The sequence below is a fragment of the Balaenoptera physalus genome, assembly GCF_965194825.1.
Source record: "Balaenoptera physalus genome assembly, chromosome: 12".
Classification (NCBI taxonomy): Eukaryota; Metazoa; Chordata; class Mammalia; order Artiodactyla; family Balaenopteridae; genus Balaenoptera; species Balaenoptera physalus.
Genome location: NC_138897.1, coordinates 75,088,748 through 75,106,687, shown reverse-complemented (window position 1 = coordinate 75,106,687; position 17,940 = coordinate 75,088,748). Strand labels below are relative to the sequence as shown.

At 47.1% G+C, this 17,940-nt stretch overlaps 1 protein-coding gene across 3 annotated transcripts in view; it reads left to right on the top strand.

The window, feature by feature from the left end:
* The first annotated feature begins 6,532 nt into the window (after positions 1 to 6,532).
* The window catches only part of AP1B1 (adaptor related protein complex 1 subunit beta 1), a 51,807-nt gene continuing 40,399 nt past the window's right edge, over positions 6,533 to 17,940 (top strand). For 2 of the 3 annotated variants that reach the window (XM_082418540.1, XM_082418539.1), the window contains exon 1: positions 6,533 to 6,687. The gene's annotated coding sequence lies outside the window, so the exon portion shown is untranslated. The remainder of the gene's footprint in view (positions 6,688 to 17,940) is intronic. The other variant, XM_082418541.1, reaches the window with a different exon arrangement.

Sequence of the window (17,940 nt, the reverse complement as noted above, 5' to 3'; positions counted from 1 at the left end):
TTATGGGAGTTCCCTTGTATGTTGTCATTTTTCCCTTGTTGCTTTCAATAATTTTTCTTTGTCTTTGATTTTTGTCAATTTGATTACTATGTGTCTTGGCATGTTTCTCCTTGGGTTTTTCCTGCTGGGGACTCTCTGCACTTCCTGGACCTTGATGGCTATTTCCTTTCCCATGTTAGGGAAGTTTTCAACTATAATCTCTTCAAATATTTTCTCAGGTCCTTTCTCTCTCTCTTCTCCTTCTGCGACCCCTATAATGCGAATGTTGGTGCGTTTAATGTTGTCCCAGAGGTCTCTTAGGCTGTCTTCATTTCTTTTCATTCTTTTTTCTTTATTCTGTTCCCTGGCAGTGAATTCCACCATTCTGTCTTCCAGGTCACTTATCCGTTCTCCTGCCTCAGTTATTCTGCTATTGATTCCTTCTAGTGTAGTTTTCATTTCAGTTATTGTATTATTCATCTCTGTTTGTTTGTTCTTTAATTCTTCTAGGTCTTTGTTAAACATTTCTTGCATCTTCTCGATCTTTGCCTCCATTCTTTTTCCGAAGTCCTGGATCATCTTCACTATCATTATTCTGAATTCTTTTTCTGGAAAGTTGCCTATTTCCACTTCATTTAGTTGTTTTTTGGGGGTTTTATCTTGTTCCTTCATCTGGTACAAAATCCTCTGCCTTTTCATTTTGTCTATCCTTCTGTGAATGTGGTTTTCCTTCCACAGGCTGCAGAATTGTAGTTCTTCTTGCTTCTGCTGTCTGCCCTCTGGTGGATAAGGCTATCTAAGAGGCTTGTGCATGCTTCCTGATGGGAGGGATTGGTGGTGGGTAGACCTGGGTGTTGCTCTGGTGGGCAGAGCTCAGTAAAACTTTAATCCTCTTGTCTGCTGATGGGTGGGGCTGGGTTCCCTCCCTATTGGTTGTTTGGCATGAGGTGACCCAGCACTGGAGCCTACTTGGCTCTTTGGTGGGGCTAATGGCGGACTCTGGGAGGGCTCACACCAAGGAGTACTTCCCAGAACTTCTGCTGCCAGTGTCCTTGACCCCACGGTGAGCCACAGCCACCCACTGCCTCTGCAGGAGATCCTCCAACACTAGCAGGTAGGTCTGGTTCAGTCTCCTATGGGGTCACTGCTCTTTGCCCTGGGTCCCAGTGCACACCCTACTTTGTGTGTGCCCTCCAAGAGTGGAGTCTGTTTCCCCCTTGTACACCAATGTTTCTATAGCATTATTCACAATAGCCAAAAGGTGGAAGCAACCCACCACTGATGGATGAATGGATAAATATAATAAAATATGGTCTATCCATACAATGGAATGTTATTCAGCCATAAAAAGGAACGAAATTCTGACACATGCCACAACATGGATGAACCTTGAGGACATTATGCTAAGTGAATTAAGCCAGACACAAAAGGACAAACACTATGATTCCACTTACATGAGGTACCTAGAACAGTCAAATTTGTAGATACAGAAAGTAGAATCGTGGTTGCCAGGGGCTAAGGGAAGGGGGAAATGGGGAGTTTAGTGTTTAATGGGTTTAGAGTGTCAGTTTGGAAAGATGAAAGAGCTCTGGAGATGGATGGTGGTGATGGTTGCACAACAATGTGAATGTACTTAATCCCATTAAAGTGTACACTTAAAAATGGTTTAAAAGGCAAATTTTATTTTATCTATAGTTTGTCAAAATTTTAAAATTCCCTTACTGTTGTTTTAGTGGGATTTCAGAAAGGAGCAGAATCACATGCCCATGTTGAATCCACTACCTGACCCAGAAGTCTCGGGAGTTGTTTAAAAGAAAGGGTTTTATTTGCCAGGTGTAGGGGTAGTTTTATGGTTTTATTATTAATTTCTAGTTTTGTAGATTGTTATCAAAGAAGGATGTATGAACTCCAGTTCTTCTATATTGGAATTTATTGACATTTTCTCTGTGCCCTAATCTGTGGCCTTTAATAAACGTAATCACTATGCTTATTTAGTGCCTGCTAGCTGTTGCTCTAGGAATATTACCTACAATACCTACTGTAATTTTCTTGACATCTGTATAGAGTATTAGTACCATTTTCTAGATAGGGAAGCTGAGGCTCAAAGAAGCTACGTCATGTGCTCACAGACACAGCCAGGAAATGGCTGAGCTGAACTAATATTAACACAAATAACAGCTGCCTTGAAGGAGGGTTTCTAGGCTGCCAGTCACTATACAGAAGTTCTACAATTTAATCTCTGTAACAGCTTTGCACGAAGGCTCAATCAGCCCCATTTTCCAAATTGGAAAGTGAGGTCCAGCTGGGGATTTGAACCCAGGTGTGTTTCAGAGTCTGGGCCTTTTCGATTGCACCAGCGGAGGGTCATCCAGCCCTCTCAGGGGCACCTGAGAGAGGAGAGCAGGGCCCTTTGAGAAGCAGCCTGCGGTGGTGGAGGAACCAGGAGTGTTGAGCAGCATTTTGTTCCTGGGAAGCCCAGGGATGGTGTAATGAGAACATTTGCAGCAGGGAGAGATGGGGGCAGAGGAGGAGGGGTCCTGGGCAGACTCTAGGCCCCTCTTCCTTGGGGGCTGTGCCAGTCCTGGCCTGGGCGGGGCGGGGGGAGACGGAGCTGCCAACCTTCAGCAGGTGGGACACTGGCCTAGTCAGTGAGGCTCATGGACAGTCACCTCCTGCTTCCTTCCAGAAAGGCTCTGTGGCAACTTTTAGAAATGTGTAAGATAAAAACAACAGAAACAGCAAGCACACACAAACTGAAGTAGAGGAATAGTAATCACAGGAAGAAGAATCTAGAAAGACAGTCTAGACGTAGAAAGGCTGACATGGGGCTGCCCATGCAACAATTACATTGGAAGGGAAGGGTGGCAATTAATGTCACACGTGCGCCCTCTAGTGGGCACAGACGGAAAGAATATTTAATTTGTTCAACCTTTATTTATTATGCACCAGTGTGGAGGGAGGGTGGGAAGGGCGTGCTCTGAGCTTCTGTGTGTCACAAAGAGGAAGGGACTTGCTGAAGGTCACACAGCACCAGGTCAATTCTCGACACCACCTTCCTCTGATTGGATGAGACCTCATAGACAGGTGAGGATGGGACAAGGGGGAAAGCCTGGGCCCTGCGGTCACCAGCCCTGGCCTGGACTCCCAGCTCGGCGCATTGTTGCCTTGTGAAGTTGGGAAAGTTCCTCAGCCTCTCAGGGCTTCAGTATGCTCACCTGTAAAGTGAGGGTTATCGTAGCACCCACCTCTTGAGAACAGTGAGGGTTAAATAAAGTGATGGAGGTCAAGGGTATACAAAGTACTTGGCCCATGATGGGTTCAGAGTTCTCAGAGTGGAGAAATTGAGGCCCAAAGAGGTGCACAGGCCTGTCCAACATCAGCCAGCTCAGTAGGGCAGGGGAGAAAATGAAAAACGTCCTCCTCCAATCAGGAGGTGATGTTGTTAGTAATGGTGTATTTGTTGGGAGAAGCTGGTTCTCTCTCCAGGTGGACTTGGCCATCATCCGCTCTGCTCCACCCATCCTGGAGACTCAGAGGGCCAGGGTGAACCACACATGCCCCAGGTGCGACTGTTCTAGCCACAGCGGTCAGCGTTTGATGGTGAGTGTGACTCGGCCGTGTGACCAGCTGGGTTTGGTGGTGGCGGTGGAGAGGGAAGCCCCCAAAGGCCCCCTTTCCCTGCTTCCGTCTCCCACCTCTGCAAGCTGTAATTATCCGGCCTTTGGCCTCCGCTTATTAGTAGCATCCTTTTAGCTTTCCTGTCAGGCTGAGCCATGGGAGAGAAGGCCCAGGCCCACAGGGGAGTGGGGGAGAAATCGGCTCTGCCCACTGGCCTAAGTCTTCTCATCTTTCCTTGGAGACAGTCATGGGATTGAATTGTTGGGAGAGTTCAGTGGGTTAATATGTGAAAAAGCCAAGCACAGTGACTCGTTCACAGTAACTGTTAGTAGCAGGAATATCATCCTTCACAGTTCAGGCTGGATGTCACTTCCTCCAGGAAGCCATCCCTGAGTGGTGTTATAATTATCCCTTTGTTTGTCTTTCTCCCACACTCCACCATAGCCCCAAGGAGGGATCGTGCTGCCTTTTGCTCATTGTTGTATTCCCAATATGGCTGGTTTAGTGACAAATATATTTTAGGTGAACGAGTGGGACTTGTGAGAGCACATATCCTAGGGCTCTGGGGCCAGGCCCTCAGCGCTGCCACTCACACACTGTTTGGCTTAAGCTCTTGGAGTTGCAACATCCCTCCACCTGGATAAAGTGGGGCTGAAGTGAGAAGGAAATGAGACCCTCTGCACACCGCCTGGCCCACCATAGGTGCTCCATAAACATTCATTGTTGCTCTGCACTTCCCGTTTTGGACTCCCATAGCCCCCAGCCCATCCCCTACCACAGCACCAATCACACTCGTGTCTGCTGCTCTGCCATCCTCCCCAGACAAACTGTAAGGTCAGCAAGAGCAGGGCCTTTGCCTCAGCCATGCGACTATCCAACACCCAGCCCAGGGCATGATTCAGATCAGGGACTTGGGAACTGCTTTCTGAAGGACCCAGATGTCTGGTTCCCTTGCCTTCCTGCCCCTACACTGTTGTCCCTGGATCACCTTTTCCTTCTGTCTCAGCCTATGCAACTGTGTTCTTATTGGGCAAAGCCTAGCACAAATGTCACTTTCCTCAGGATGTCCTTCCTGAGCAAACTGACGCTGTGACTTCTGTCTCCTTGGGAATCTTCAATCTCTGACTGCTTCTACCACTAACTTGTCACTTTCACATAAGCTGTCCAGCTCGGTACCTTTAAGTTCCTTGGTTTGTTTTGTTGGATAATTCTTCTCTTTCCATGTCACATTCCCAGTGAAATTTTGTTTTCTAATGAGGCTGATGGCATTTGCCAACATTTGTCATTAGGGGAAAGGTGGTTCCTCCAGACAGCTGTGTATAGCACATGGAACATGGCATGTACATATAGAATTCTATTTGTTTCCTGTCTACTTCAGAAAAGGATTTTAAAAGTGGAGTAAGGTCTGTAATGTAGTCAATGGTATTGTTCCAATGACAATATCCTGGTTTCAATATTATACTACCAATATATAAAATGTCACCATGGAGGGAAGCTGGGTGAAGGGTACATGATACCTTTTGTGTACTATTTTTGCAATTTCCTGTAAGTCTATAATTACTTTAAAAATAACATTTTATAAAAAGTAGTTGAGGGACTTCCCTGGTGGCACAGTGGTTAAGAATCCACCTGCTGATGCAGGGGACACGGGTTTGAGCCCTGGTCTGGGAAGATCCCACATGCTGTGGAGCAACTAAGCCCGTGTGCCACAGCTACTGAGCCTGTGCTCTAGAGCCTGTGAGCCACAACTACTGAGCCCGTGTGCCACAACTACTGAAGCCCACGTGCCTAGAGCCCGTGCTCCGCGACAAGAGAAGCCACTGCAATGAGAAGCCCGCACACTGCAACGAAGAGTAGTCCCCACTCGCCTCAACTAGAGAACGCCCGTGCGCAGCAGTGAAGACCCAACGCAGCCAAAAATAAATAAATAAAATAAATAAATTTTTTAAAAAAGTAGTTGAGGCTGATTAAACATATAAAACTATATTAACACAGTAATATCTGGATTAGATGGGACATACAGACTTGGCTGTGCATGCTTACTTATCAATACATTTTATAATATTAAAAGATTGGTGACAACCTGAGTGTTCAGCTGTAGGGGATTGTTTTTTAGAACAGTGATGCCATCCATGCTGTAGAATTCCATGCAGGCATTGGAAGGCACCAAATAGAAATGTATTTATTGTTTTGGGAAAGCTTTACCAATATCTTGGTGAGTTAAAAATACCGCACGATATGTCGAGTCTGGAAGGGTATTCACCAAAACGTTAAAAATGATTGCCTTAGGTCGGTGGGATTGCAGATGATTTTTTATCTCCTTTTGCTTACTAGTATATTTCCATTTCTCTACAATGCAAATTATTATTTTAAATATTTTAAAGAGAATGATCAGAAATTATCTAGGAGGAGTAGAAAGTTAATAGTACCAGAGCTGGGAGCGAGATAGCTATAGCAATTGAGGTCCTGGCCGACCCAGCAAAAGGGGAAATGGGACATTATGAAGTTCTCCTTGGAGGGTCTGAGGTTTTCCCCTAAAACGCGGAATTCCCCTAAGGGCTGCACTGAAGGGCTGCAAGCGCTAGACTAGACTTACAGCTCTAGTTTAACTCTTCCCTTCACAAGGTAAGTGCTCTTGAGCAACACCTGCCCCTTTCAGAACCTCAGTTTTCCCGTCTGTAACACAGAAGTGAAACTGACCTCAAAGTCTCTACGAACTTTTCCATCTCCATCACGTTAAATTGCTTAACGGTTACCTGGCCTAGTTTTTCTCCGCGCTCTACAGAAGACAGCGACACAGAAGGACGTGTCGGGGGCGGAGTTAATTCCGGTAGGCCCCGCCCCTTCTGGCCCCACCCCGCGGGCACCAACCCCCGCCCCAGCCAGTGCACCCTTGACCCCGCCCCCAGCCCGTGCGTCCACCGGAAGTGCCCGCGCGCGGGCAGCTCACTTCCGCCTGGCAGGTGACAGCCGCGGGGCTCGGAGCGGCCGGCGGCACGGACGCGCCGGGAGAGCGGGAGGACAAGGCCGCAGACATTTTACTGCCGCGTCGAGCAGCGCCGTGGCGCCGGGAGCCGTTCGGACCTGTGGGTGAGGAAACGGGAAGCCCGGCGAGGCCGGAGAAGTGGTGGGGCGGGGAGTCAGGGGTCTGAGGTGAGGGGTTTCTGGGGTCAAAGGTCACGGAGAGGACAGGGAGCTGGAGGGGCTAGAGTGGCTTCCCAGGTCAGGACGAGGCAGAAGGGCTGCGGGTTCATTCATTCGCGCCCCCTTGGCCGCCGGCCTGCACCCCAGACACCCCAAGTCCGCAGTCCCTCCCTGGGCGCCCTCCCGGAGAGACTCCTAGATTTAGGCCTGAGGGAGCCTGCGCCTGGCCAGACAGGAAACTTCTCTTCGGGTACTGGTTCCCCCCTGCATACTCACCCCTGTGGCTATCCTGAGGCCTCCTCGTCGTTCAGGGCCTTATCTCTTTGCCAAGGTTCAAAAAGAAAAAAAAGAAAAGCTAAGAAATGGCCTGGCGCCGCCTCCTCTGGGGTGGGGTTGGGCTTGGTCTGTCCGTAGGCGCCTCACGGACAAGTTAACTGGGACACCTGTAATAATGCCAAAAGTACTGATGGAAATGCTAGCTACTGGTTACTGAGCTCCTACTGTGTACCAAACCCTGTGCTAGGCACTTTACTTATAATGCCGCATTTAAGCTTCCCAGCAACCTTTGTGAGGTAGCTACTGTTGTTACCCCATTTTATCCACGAGGAAACTGAGGCACAGAGAGGTTAAATCACACCTGTAAGGTCAATCGGGTAGTATAGACAAGAGCCAGGGTTCCCCCCCAGGCTCTCAAGGACCTGTAAGTGCAGAGACAAAGGAGAGGCTGGAGCAAGGTTGGGGTGTAGGGGCTATTTAATATCTTTAGCTGCCATTAAATTTGCACCTATATAAAGATGTAGCCTTCTTGCTTCTCGTCTGACCTTCATAAGGAGTATTTGATTCACTTTCTTCAGGATGAAACAGTCCTGCAGGTTATTGCTATAACTGATTACCTTTCAGGGCAAGAGAGGAAGTTTTTCCTGACTATTGAGAACTGTGAGACATAAAACAGGCTGGCCATGAAACGAATTTAAGAATATCCAGGACTTCCCTGGTGGCGCAGTGGTTGGGAATCCGCCTTCCAATGCAGGGGACGTGGGTTCGAACCCTGGTCTGGGAAGATCCCACATGCCGCAGAGTAACTAAGCCCATGTGCCACAACTACTTAGCCTGCGCTCTAGAGCCTGTGAGCCACAACTTCTGAGCCCACACACCACAACTACTGAAGCCCACACGCCTAGAGCCCGTGTTCCACAACAAGAGAAGCCATGACAATGAGAAGCCCGCGCACCGCAACGAAGAGTAGCTCCCACTTGCTGCAACTAGAGAAAGCCTGTGCGCAGCAATGAAGACCCAACACAGCCAAAAAACTAACTAAAGAAATTAATTTAAAAAAAAAAGAAAAAAACAATATCCAGAACCTCTCTTGAGAGTGGTTGAGCTGCATTCTTTTTGGAGTGAAGAGAGGAACCACATGACCGCTAGGGGATCTTTTGGCCCCAGGTTCTTGAAGAACATTCCCAAGGGAAGGGTCTGTGTCTCTGAGAAAAGTACAGGTCCCATGGCTTCTTGACTGGGGAGCCATATCTTGTCCAGGAGCTGGTAAGGTGGTTTCATGGCCAGAGGATGAGGCTTTGTGAGTCTGAGCCTTATTCCTTTGCAGAGACATTCACTTGCTCCAGTTCTGCCTCAGTTTCCCTGATAGCAGCACAGACCCGCTGATTTCCTACCCACTCCTAGGTATTATAAGCCTTAACAAACGCTTGAGGGTTTCCACATGCTTCTGAAGAAAGCTGTGATATAAATATTACTGTAGTGCCTGTTTTTAAACTCTACGATCTGTTCTCCTAGTTCCATTGAATTCACGGAAACTTAATATTGTCACCTTATCCCCATCCTTCCAAGGGAGGATTTGAGATGAAGTGACTTGTCACAGATGGTAGGAACATGAGCAGAGCTCAGAGCATCTGGCTCCCTGTCCTGAGTTGAGCCCACCAGGCTCCTTCGACCTCTTAGAGCAGCTTCATGAAGAGTGGCTTCACTAGTTTTCAAAGACTCAGATCCCTCAGAGGTTGTGTAGAGATTATCTGTTGAGTGTGGTTTGAGCAGAGGCTTCACCTGAGCAACGTGAATAGCTCAGAGGTGTGATGGAAAAAGCACTCCTCGACTCCCCATCAGTCAACCCTGGGTTCCAGTCCCAGCTCAGCAGCTTCTTGGTAGTGTGACCTGGAGCCTTCTTTACCTCAGCTCTCAAATAATACCTTCCCCTTGGCCCCCGACTGAACACTGGCATATGTGGGGGCTGGACAAGGACATTTGTCAGAGCCTGTTGTGGTGGTGGGGTGCCTTGACCCTAGGCAGTTGATGCCCACTGGGGGCCTGGTTTTGGAGGTGTTACTTCCATCTGCAGACAGAGACCTTTATGTACACAGGACTTCTCCCATCCTTCTTGTTTCACTTCCTAAAAGTGTTTCAGAAGAAATTCAGTCTGTTGGTCCTGCTGGCTCTGGGTGTGGACTTTCATCTTTTTCTAGTCATCCTCTGAAGCTGTTGCATGTCTTGACTGCTCACTTCCTGAAAACCCCCACGCCTGGCACCAAAGCCTGGTGTGCTGATGGTGAGCAAGCATTGCTTGGTTATGAGTTTTGCGCTTTGGTGTATTTCTGAAAGCTAAAGGGGCATCTGTTGCTTGTAGGTATTTCTTTTTCTGAACAGGTCTTTTTGCCTAAAATAGGTCACTGATAAATTATCAGAGCCCAGGAATGGTTTTTGTGTTCTTCTTCGCTTCACACAGAGAGGAACAAATAACTCCAGAGAGAGAATATTACTTGGGCAAGTGGGGAATCCTTTAAAAAAAAATTCTGCTTGAATATCCATCAGTGGATTCTCATTGCTCTCAGGCTGAAACTCACATTCCTTAGCGTGGCCGCCAAAGCCTTTTGAGCTCTGACCTCTGCCGGGTTCTTCTGCCTCATCTCTCCTACTCCTCACTTCCAGCCTCTCCCCAAGTTCCAGTCAAACTCAACTGCTTGCCACTTCTGCCAGCCCCAGTTGTTTACCTCTGTGTCTTTGCTTTGTGCTGTTCCCACCTCCTGAGCACCAGTTCCTGTCACACACACCCGCTTCTTTGCTAGACCACTACTTGGTGCTTCCCATCTGATCATCTCCCCCACCTTGCAGGCCTGAACTGGATGTCCTGTGGCATTGATCACAGTGGGTTGTCATTGTCTGCGTACTCAGCTGTATTCTAAGTAAACAGCTCGTAATCTCTGGAGAGGACTTGTTTTAACTGTGTCTCCAGCACCTAGTGAAATATCTGGCACATAGTAGGTGCTCAGTAAATGTTTGGTGAATGAATGAATGAATATCACATTGAATTTTTAGGATTCCGTGACCCCTAAGGAATTCAGAGCACTTCCCAGATGATCTCCTGTCCATCCTCATGTCACCCCAGGGGAGTAGGGAGAAATCTGCCCAATGGTGGGAATAACTACTCTCGAACTACTGCTACCACCCAGCCAGCCATCAGAGTGCTTCAGGGCCTCCAGAGACCTGGGGGTTGGGGAGCAGCAGGAGGTGCTGGTGGTAACGGCTCTCCCTCTGTAGTAGTAAAAGTGGCTAACATTTATCAAGCACTTGGTGGACTGGGTACTGCTGAGGGCTTTATATGTATTCACTTGTTTTAGCCTCACAAACCCCTCAAGTATGTGACATTATAATTCTCGTTTTGCAGTTGTGGTATGGTTGTGCCTGTTAGGTTGTGTAGACCCCTTGAGAGCCCAGGTTGTACCCTCTGTGGCCACCTTTCCTTTCCCAATCCCTTGTTCTTGAATTGTCTCCTGTTATTTAATGGAGCTGAGGAAGGGCTTGGCTATGGTTCTAGCCTCCCAAGCCTCATGCTTTTTGGGTCTTTGGCCTTGGGCTTGACCTCTGACCTCTGTTAAGAGGGTCTCCCTGAAGTTGGGAGGCCTTCTCTAGTTAAGGTAACAGTATGGTTGGTTGACTACAGAATGCCCAGAGGTCATCATCAGCCAGGATGCCTTAGTCACTGATCCCTCGTCTCCTCGGTGGACTTGAGCTGCAAGATGGTAGGTTTGGAAGTCAGCTCTCAAAAGCTTTAAAACTGGGACTTCAATGGCGGTCCAGTGGTTAAGACTCCACGCTTCCACTGCAGGGGGTGCGGGTTCAATCCCTGGTATGGGAAATAAGATCCCACAAGCTGTGTGGCGTGGCCAGAAAGTTTAAAAAAAAAAAAAAGTTTTAAAACCAGCCCTTCAGTGTTGGTTTTCAGCACTGAAGACATTCGTTACAGCTGAGCTCTATAGAGGACTAGCCTTGGGTGACATACTTTTTATCACACCCTAATTGCTTTTAGGGTCCTAAGCATATTTAGAGTAGAATGACAAAATTTCATTATAGCAAGCTATTGGGTCTGTTCTGTGGTTTTCACTCTCTGATCTCTAAGGGCTGGGTGGCTGGATGTTGAGACACTGAGGACAGAGCCTTCGTATGCCCAACATTCATTTATTCGTTCGTTCCTTCCTTCATTCATTCAGTATTTATTGAGCCCTGCTGTGTGCCTGGCACTGGGCTAAATGTGGTGACAGGTAAACAAGCCAGACAGTTTCTGCCCTTGGATTGCTTACCACATTCTAGTGGGGGAGAGAGATAAAGAAGAAATAGAAAACAAATGTAATGATTAGAAAAACAGATAAATCATGAGGGAAATGAGGCAGAGCAGCTCACCCCTGTTAAAATGTAAGCCAGATCTCAGGATTCTTGCTTAAAACCCTCCAGTGGCTCTCAGCTCATTCAGAGTAAAAGCCAGAGTCCTTACCTTGACCTGTAAGGCCACCTCCATTCTCTGACCTCATAACCCACTGCCCCCCTCACAGCTCACTCTGTTCAAGCCACATCGCCTCCCTGCTGTTCCTCAAACAGGCCAGGCATACTCCCACCTTTGCACTATTTTTTATGCCTGGAAGGCTCTTCCCCAGGCAGTGTCACCTCTGAAGGAGGCCTTTTGTGGCCACCCTGGTTAAATTTCAACCTCCCACTCGTCCTCCCCCACACTCCCTATCCTCCTTCCCTGCTTTCTTTTTCTCCATAGCATTTATCACTGTCTGAGATACTATATATGTTACTTATTTATCTTGCTTATAGTCACAGTCTGCCGTTAGGATGTAAGCTCTATGAAGGGAAAGGTTTTTGTCTGTTTAATTCACTGCTTCATCCCCAGCATATAGACCTATTTATGGCTCAGTAAATATGTGAATAGGAGTACTGGGCTATGAGGACAGAAAAATACCTACTTAGTGCGTGCAAGGATGGTATCTTTGAAGTGATGTCACCTAAGCTGAGATTTGAAGGATAAGTCTAGAAGCTGGAGAGATAATCCAGGCAGAAGGATCAGCAAGTATGAAGGCAGTGAAGAGCTTGGCAACTAGAGGAGCACAGAAGGCCTGTGGGCCTGGAGGGTTATAGGCGGAAGGAAGGGCCTAGCTGAGCTCACATCATAGCCTGTGTCAGAGCCCCCTCTGCACACCTCCCCCAGCAATTTGTTTCCCCACTTCCTGCAGCTCTGATCACTCTGAGCTGATGCCCAGGGCCAGGGATAGTGATCTGATGGTGATCTGAAGGAAGTGGCCTGAACATTTCTCCCATTGGAGATGTTGCCACCTGACCTTCTACCCTTTGCCGTTTCTTCTCTCTCTTATCATTTATTTACTTACCTTCCATTTACTGTCTGTAAAATGGGCTAGGGTGTTTGGCAGTCTCAATTTCAAAACAGCTTGACAACCAGAATAGATGTAGCTCTGACCCTGGCAAACCCCATGAAATCAACATTGGGAAGCTGCTCTCTAGCTGAGGTTGGTTTACAAAACATGAAATTTCCCCAAGAGGAGGATTGAGCACCAGTCATTTAAATATTTACTGAGCACCTACTACTTGCCAGGTACCAGTCTAGGAGCTAGGAATACGGTAGGGAACAAAATGAACAAAATCCTTGTCCTTATGGAATTTCATTATGGAGGGGAAAAAAATAGATAAGTGTTTTATCCTATGTTGGTGATAAGTACTTAGAGGAAAAAACAAAAAGAGGAAAGAAGGATAGGAAGTGTGGGGGATTTGTTGGGGGCGTGTATAATTTTAAATAAAGTGGTCGGAGGAGACCTCAGTGAGAAGGTGACATTTGAGCCAAGCCATGAAAGAGGTGAGGGATACATACACTACCAAATGTAAAATAGATAGCTAGTGGGAAGCAACTGCATAGCACAGGGAGATCAGCTCGGTGCTTTGTGACCACCTAGAGGGGTGGGATAGGGAGGGTGGGATAAGGAGGGTGGGAGGGAGACGCAAGAGGGAGGAGATATGGGGATATATGTATAAGTGTAGCTGGTTCACTTTGTTATAAAGCAGAAACTAACACACCATTGTAAAGCAATTATACTCCAATAAAGATATTTAAAAAAAAAAAAAAAAGAGGTGAGGGACTGGGGTGGGGGGGGGAGGAAAGAAACAGGTGCGGGAGATTAAGAGGTACAAACTTCCAGTTACAAAATAAATGAGTCACAGGTATGAAGTGTACAGCGTGGAGAATATAGTCCATAACTATGTAATATCTGTATGGTGACATATAACTAGACTTATCATGGTGATCACTTGGAAATATGTATAAATATCGAATCACTATGTTGTGTAAAAGGAACTAACATAGTGTTGTAGGTCAGTTATACTTGAAAAAACAAACAAACTTATAGAGAAAGAGATAAGATTTGTGGTTACCAGAGGTGGGGGTTGGGGGAAGGGGAATTGAATGAAGGCAGTCAAAAGGTACAAACTCCCAGTTAAAAGATACATAAGTATTAGGAATGTAATGCACAACATGATAAATATAATTAACACTGCTGTATGTTGTGTATGAAAGTTGTCGAGAGTAAACTGTTAGATTTCTCATCACAAGGAAAAAATTTTTTTTTCTGTTTTATTTATATGAGATGATGGATGTTCACTAAACTTATTGTGATAATTTCATGATGTTTGAAAGTCAAATCATTATGCTGTACACCTTAAACTTATACAGTGCTGTATGTCAATTATATCTCAATAAAACTGGAGGGGGGAAAAAAAGATGAGGAGCTGAGCCATGAGACCGTCTAGAGAAAGAGCCTGCTTGGCAAAGTGAACAGCATGTTCAAAGGCCCTGGGGTTGAAACATGCCTGTTGTGTTCCAGGATCAGCAAAGAGGCCCATATGGCTGGAACTGAGGGAGTGATGGGGAGAACAGTGGAAGAAGTTTGAAAGAGATAATGACAGGGAGGGTGTGTGTGTGAGAGACAGAAGGCGGTATGCATCTCATCCAGGGCTTTGTGGGCCATGAGGCCATGGTAGGGACTTTGGCTTTTACTCTGAGTGAGACAGGGAACCATTGGGGGATTTTGAGCAAAGGGATGCCATTGTCTGATTTAGACTGTCATAGGACCATTCTGGCTGTTGCCAGGATGGGTTGTCAGGTGCAGTGTGGAAGCAGCTTTGGTAGCAATCTCAGTGGGAGGGGATGATGGCCTGGGGCCAGGTGGTAGTGATAGAGCTGGTGAGAAGCCCCTTCATGGACTCTGAATTCATTTTGAGGTAGGCCCGACAGGAATTGCTGATGGATTAGATGTGTGATATGAGAGAGAGTGTATTATCAAGGGTAACTGAGGTTTTGGGCCTGAGAACCTGTCAAAGATGGTTTTGGTAATAACTGGATAATGAAGACTGCAGGATGAGTCAGTTGGGGGATAGGAGGAAGCAAGTGGTAGTTTTTATCATTTTAAGTTTGAGCTGCCTGTTAGCCATATAGACATTCCAGTGATATCAGGCAGTTTGAATATATGAGCTGGGAGTTCAGAGGAGAGGTTGGGCCTGGGGATGTAAAGTTGTGAGTTGTCAGCGCATAGATGGTGCTTAAAGGCATGACACTGGATGAAGCAAGCAGCTGGAGGAGGGAAGAGGGCCTCTGGGAAAGGGCAGAGGAACCAGGCCTGAGCCCTGGGGCACTCCAGGTGTTGAAGGAGAGGGAGAGGAGGAGGAACAAAGGAGACTAGACAGTGGGGTAGAAGGGAAAGTAGAGAGCATGGCATCCTGGAATCCAAGGGAAGAAAATGTTTCAGGGAGGATGGAGTGATCAGTAGCATCAAATGCTTGTTAGCATGAGACTTGTCATTTGATAAGATCACTACATCTTCTGCTGGCAGGGTCCAACTCACCCTGGAATCCAAGGCTGTCTTTGAATCCCATCCTTCCCTGACTAACCTCATCTGCTCCTTTCCCTGCCATGATCTTGCCTTCAGCCAAGCAGGGGTCTCACAGACTCCTAAATATGTGTGCTTGTTTTGGCCTTGGATATGTCACTCCTCTCTCAGCATCTCTAACTCCTCATTTTTAAATAGGTTACTGGAGAATTAAATGACACAGGGGCTTTAAATTACTTAGCACAGAACCTGTGCCCCAGCCAATGTTTGTGTTGGTTTAGTTATTCTCAATTCACTCCCTGTTAATGCTGACATCTTGTGGGTCTTCTCCATGTCACCTTCGCCCCACCCTTTCCAAATCCGACACATCTTTTCATGTCCAGCCAAGCCCCTTTTAATCCAAGAGGGCTTCCTTTGATGCTCCACCCATCTCAAAGTCTCTTCCTCAGAGCTTTGGTGGCAGTCATTTGGAGGGCATAATTACTCTGCTGTTCCCCTGAAGTCCTTCACCTGCCCTCTGAATCTGTAGGAGCCATCAGGAAAAGATTGTTCTTTGTCTACTGTGTGTGAGCTCCTGTGTGGGGTGCAGTTGCAGGCTTGGAGCCGACGGTGCTCCACACTGTTAAACATGCTATATCCAAAATGTGACAGATTTTCAGAAAGTGTTCCCAATGTATAGGTGGGAAAACTGAGGTCTCAGGAGCCTAGTTCTGTAGTCTTTGGCCTCTGTTTCCTCATCTTCATTGATTTAAGGATTGTTCAGAAGAAGCCCCTATTATTTCGTTTATTTATTTATTTATTTATTTTTGGCTGTGTTGGGTCTTCATTGCCGTGCCCAGGCTTTCTCTAGTTGTGGCGAGCAGGGGCTACTCTTCATTGCGGTGCGCAGGCTTCTTATTGCAGTGGCTTCTCTTGTTGCAGAGCAGGGCTCTAGCGGTGCGGGCTTCAGTAGTTATGGCTCGCAGGCTCCAGAGCGCAGTCTCAGTAGTTGTGGCGCACGGGCTTAGTTGCTCCGCGGCATGTGGGATCTTCCCAGACCAGGGCGCGAACCTGTGTCCCTTGCATTGGCAGGCAGATTCTTAACCAATGCGCCACCAGGGAAGTCCCTAGTATTTCGTTTTTAAGGAACTTTTCCTTGGCAGCAGATCTTTCCACGCATTACTGCTTGTAGATTAGTCGAGAACTGGCCCTTGATGCTAGAATTCAGTCCTAGAGACTCAGTGCTGATAGAAGAACATTTGCATGTACCATTTGCTTGCCTTTAGTTCCTTTTCATTTTGAGACTTTAATTGCTAGTGGGTCTCAGAAGATTGACTTTGATTAATCAGTTTTCCTCCAAATCCCAGGAGACCCATAACTGGGTGATCTCATCCAGACAGGCTTTCACTAGGCGGCACATTACCAAACTTGACGTTCCTCCTGTCCAAACTGGATAGGCTGGCCCTAAAATAACCTGTAATTCAACCTTCGAGGGACTCGGCAGGGATGTGTGGCAACATACTTCACATACCATTTAGCCTAGAGTGTGTGTTTCTGCCAGGGTTTCCTCAGAGACGAGGAGCTGCCTCACTGGACACAGTGGGACATGTGTGACCTCATTATGGGGCAAGAGTAGAGTGTGTTGGCGCTACCATTTTCTAGCTGTGTGACTCCAGACAAATGCCTTGACCTCTCTGGGCTTCAGTTTCCTTATATATAAACTTGGGATATTATCAATACCTTCTTCACAGATTACTGTAAAGCTCTTTACGTAGTTTCTGGCCCATAGCGCATATCCATCTGTCATTACCACTTCCACTGCCACCTTTGTTTCAAATCTTGTGCCAAGCCCAAAGAAGAATACAGCTTATTTTCTCGTAGTAATTGAACTGGCTTGAAAGAGCCTATCTGAGTTTGGTGACCACATTGTCTCAGAGAGGAAGTCTGAAATCTGGTTTCTCTACTGCTGACTCACCTTTTAGTCTTCAAGGTGGCCTTACCTGTTTACCTGTCTGTAATGTGAACTTTAGTACTTAACTTGTGAGGACCTTTTCCTCTTTTTTTTCTATTTATTTATTTTATTTTTCTCTGTGTTGGGTCTTCATTGCTGCGCGTGGACTTTCTCTAGTTGCGGCGAGCGGGAGCTTCTCTTCATTGTGGTGCGCAGGCTTCTCATTGAGGGCTTCTCTTGTTGCGGAGCACAGGCTCTAGGCACATGGGCTTCAGTAGTTGTGGCACACGGGCTCAGTAGTTGTGGCTCGCGGGCTCTAGAGCGCAGGCTCAGTAGTTGTGGCCCACAGGCTTAGTTGCTCCACAGCATGTGGGATCTTCCTGGACCAGGGCTCGAACCCGTGTCCCCTGCATTGCAGGTGGATTCTTAACCACTGCGCCACCAGGGAAGTCCCTCTAGCTTAGTCTTGACTGTCCTTGAGCAGGTTTCTGAAAGCTATTCATCAGGCAAGGGTTTAACAGTGAATTTCAGCACTGAAGTTGGAAGCCACCAACACAGACTTTTTTTTTTTTTTTTTTCAACACAGACTTTTAAGGATCAGTTTTCCCTGCCCGGATATCCTTGAATTCAGAGATGGGTCTTGGGAGCTGGATCAGACCTTGTCAGATGTCTCTCTCCCCGTTTCATTTCCTCAACTTCTCTGGCTGGTCTCACTACACCTATAGTCTCCCTGGTTCCATCACTGGATGCCGATGGCGTGTGGTCCACTCTGCTGGTGCTGCCAACTTCATGCTTCTCGTCCGACTGCAGAGTATGGGCTGCTCTGACATGAACCACTGCCCTGAGACTAGAAAAGCCCTCTCCCTGGCCATTGTCTGGCCATTTGGGGAATTGCTTGGCTTCTTACTGTTTTCCCTTCTACTGAAGACCTAATGAGGTTTGCTGGCCCTGGCTGCATTCTGAATTTGTTTTCTTTTTTGTCCCCTTGGAAACGTTTTCTGTCATGCTCTGTGAATGATCATGCTCCATTTTCTCTTGTTTGATACCCAGGAAGAACACTCTGGTGAGGAAGTGGATTCCACCTCTAGCAAG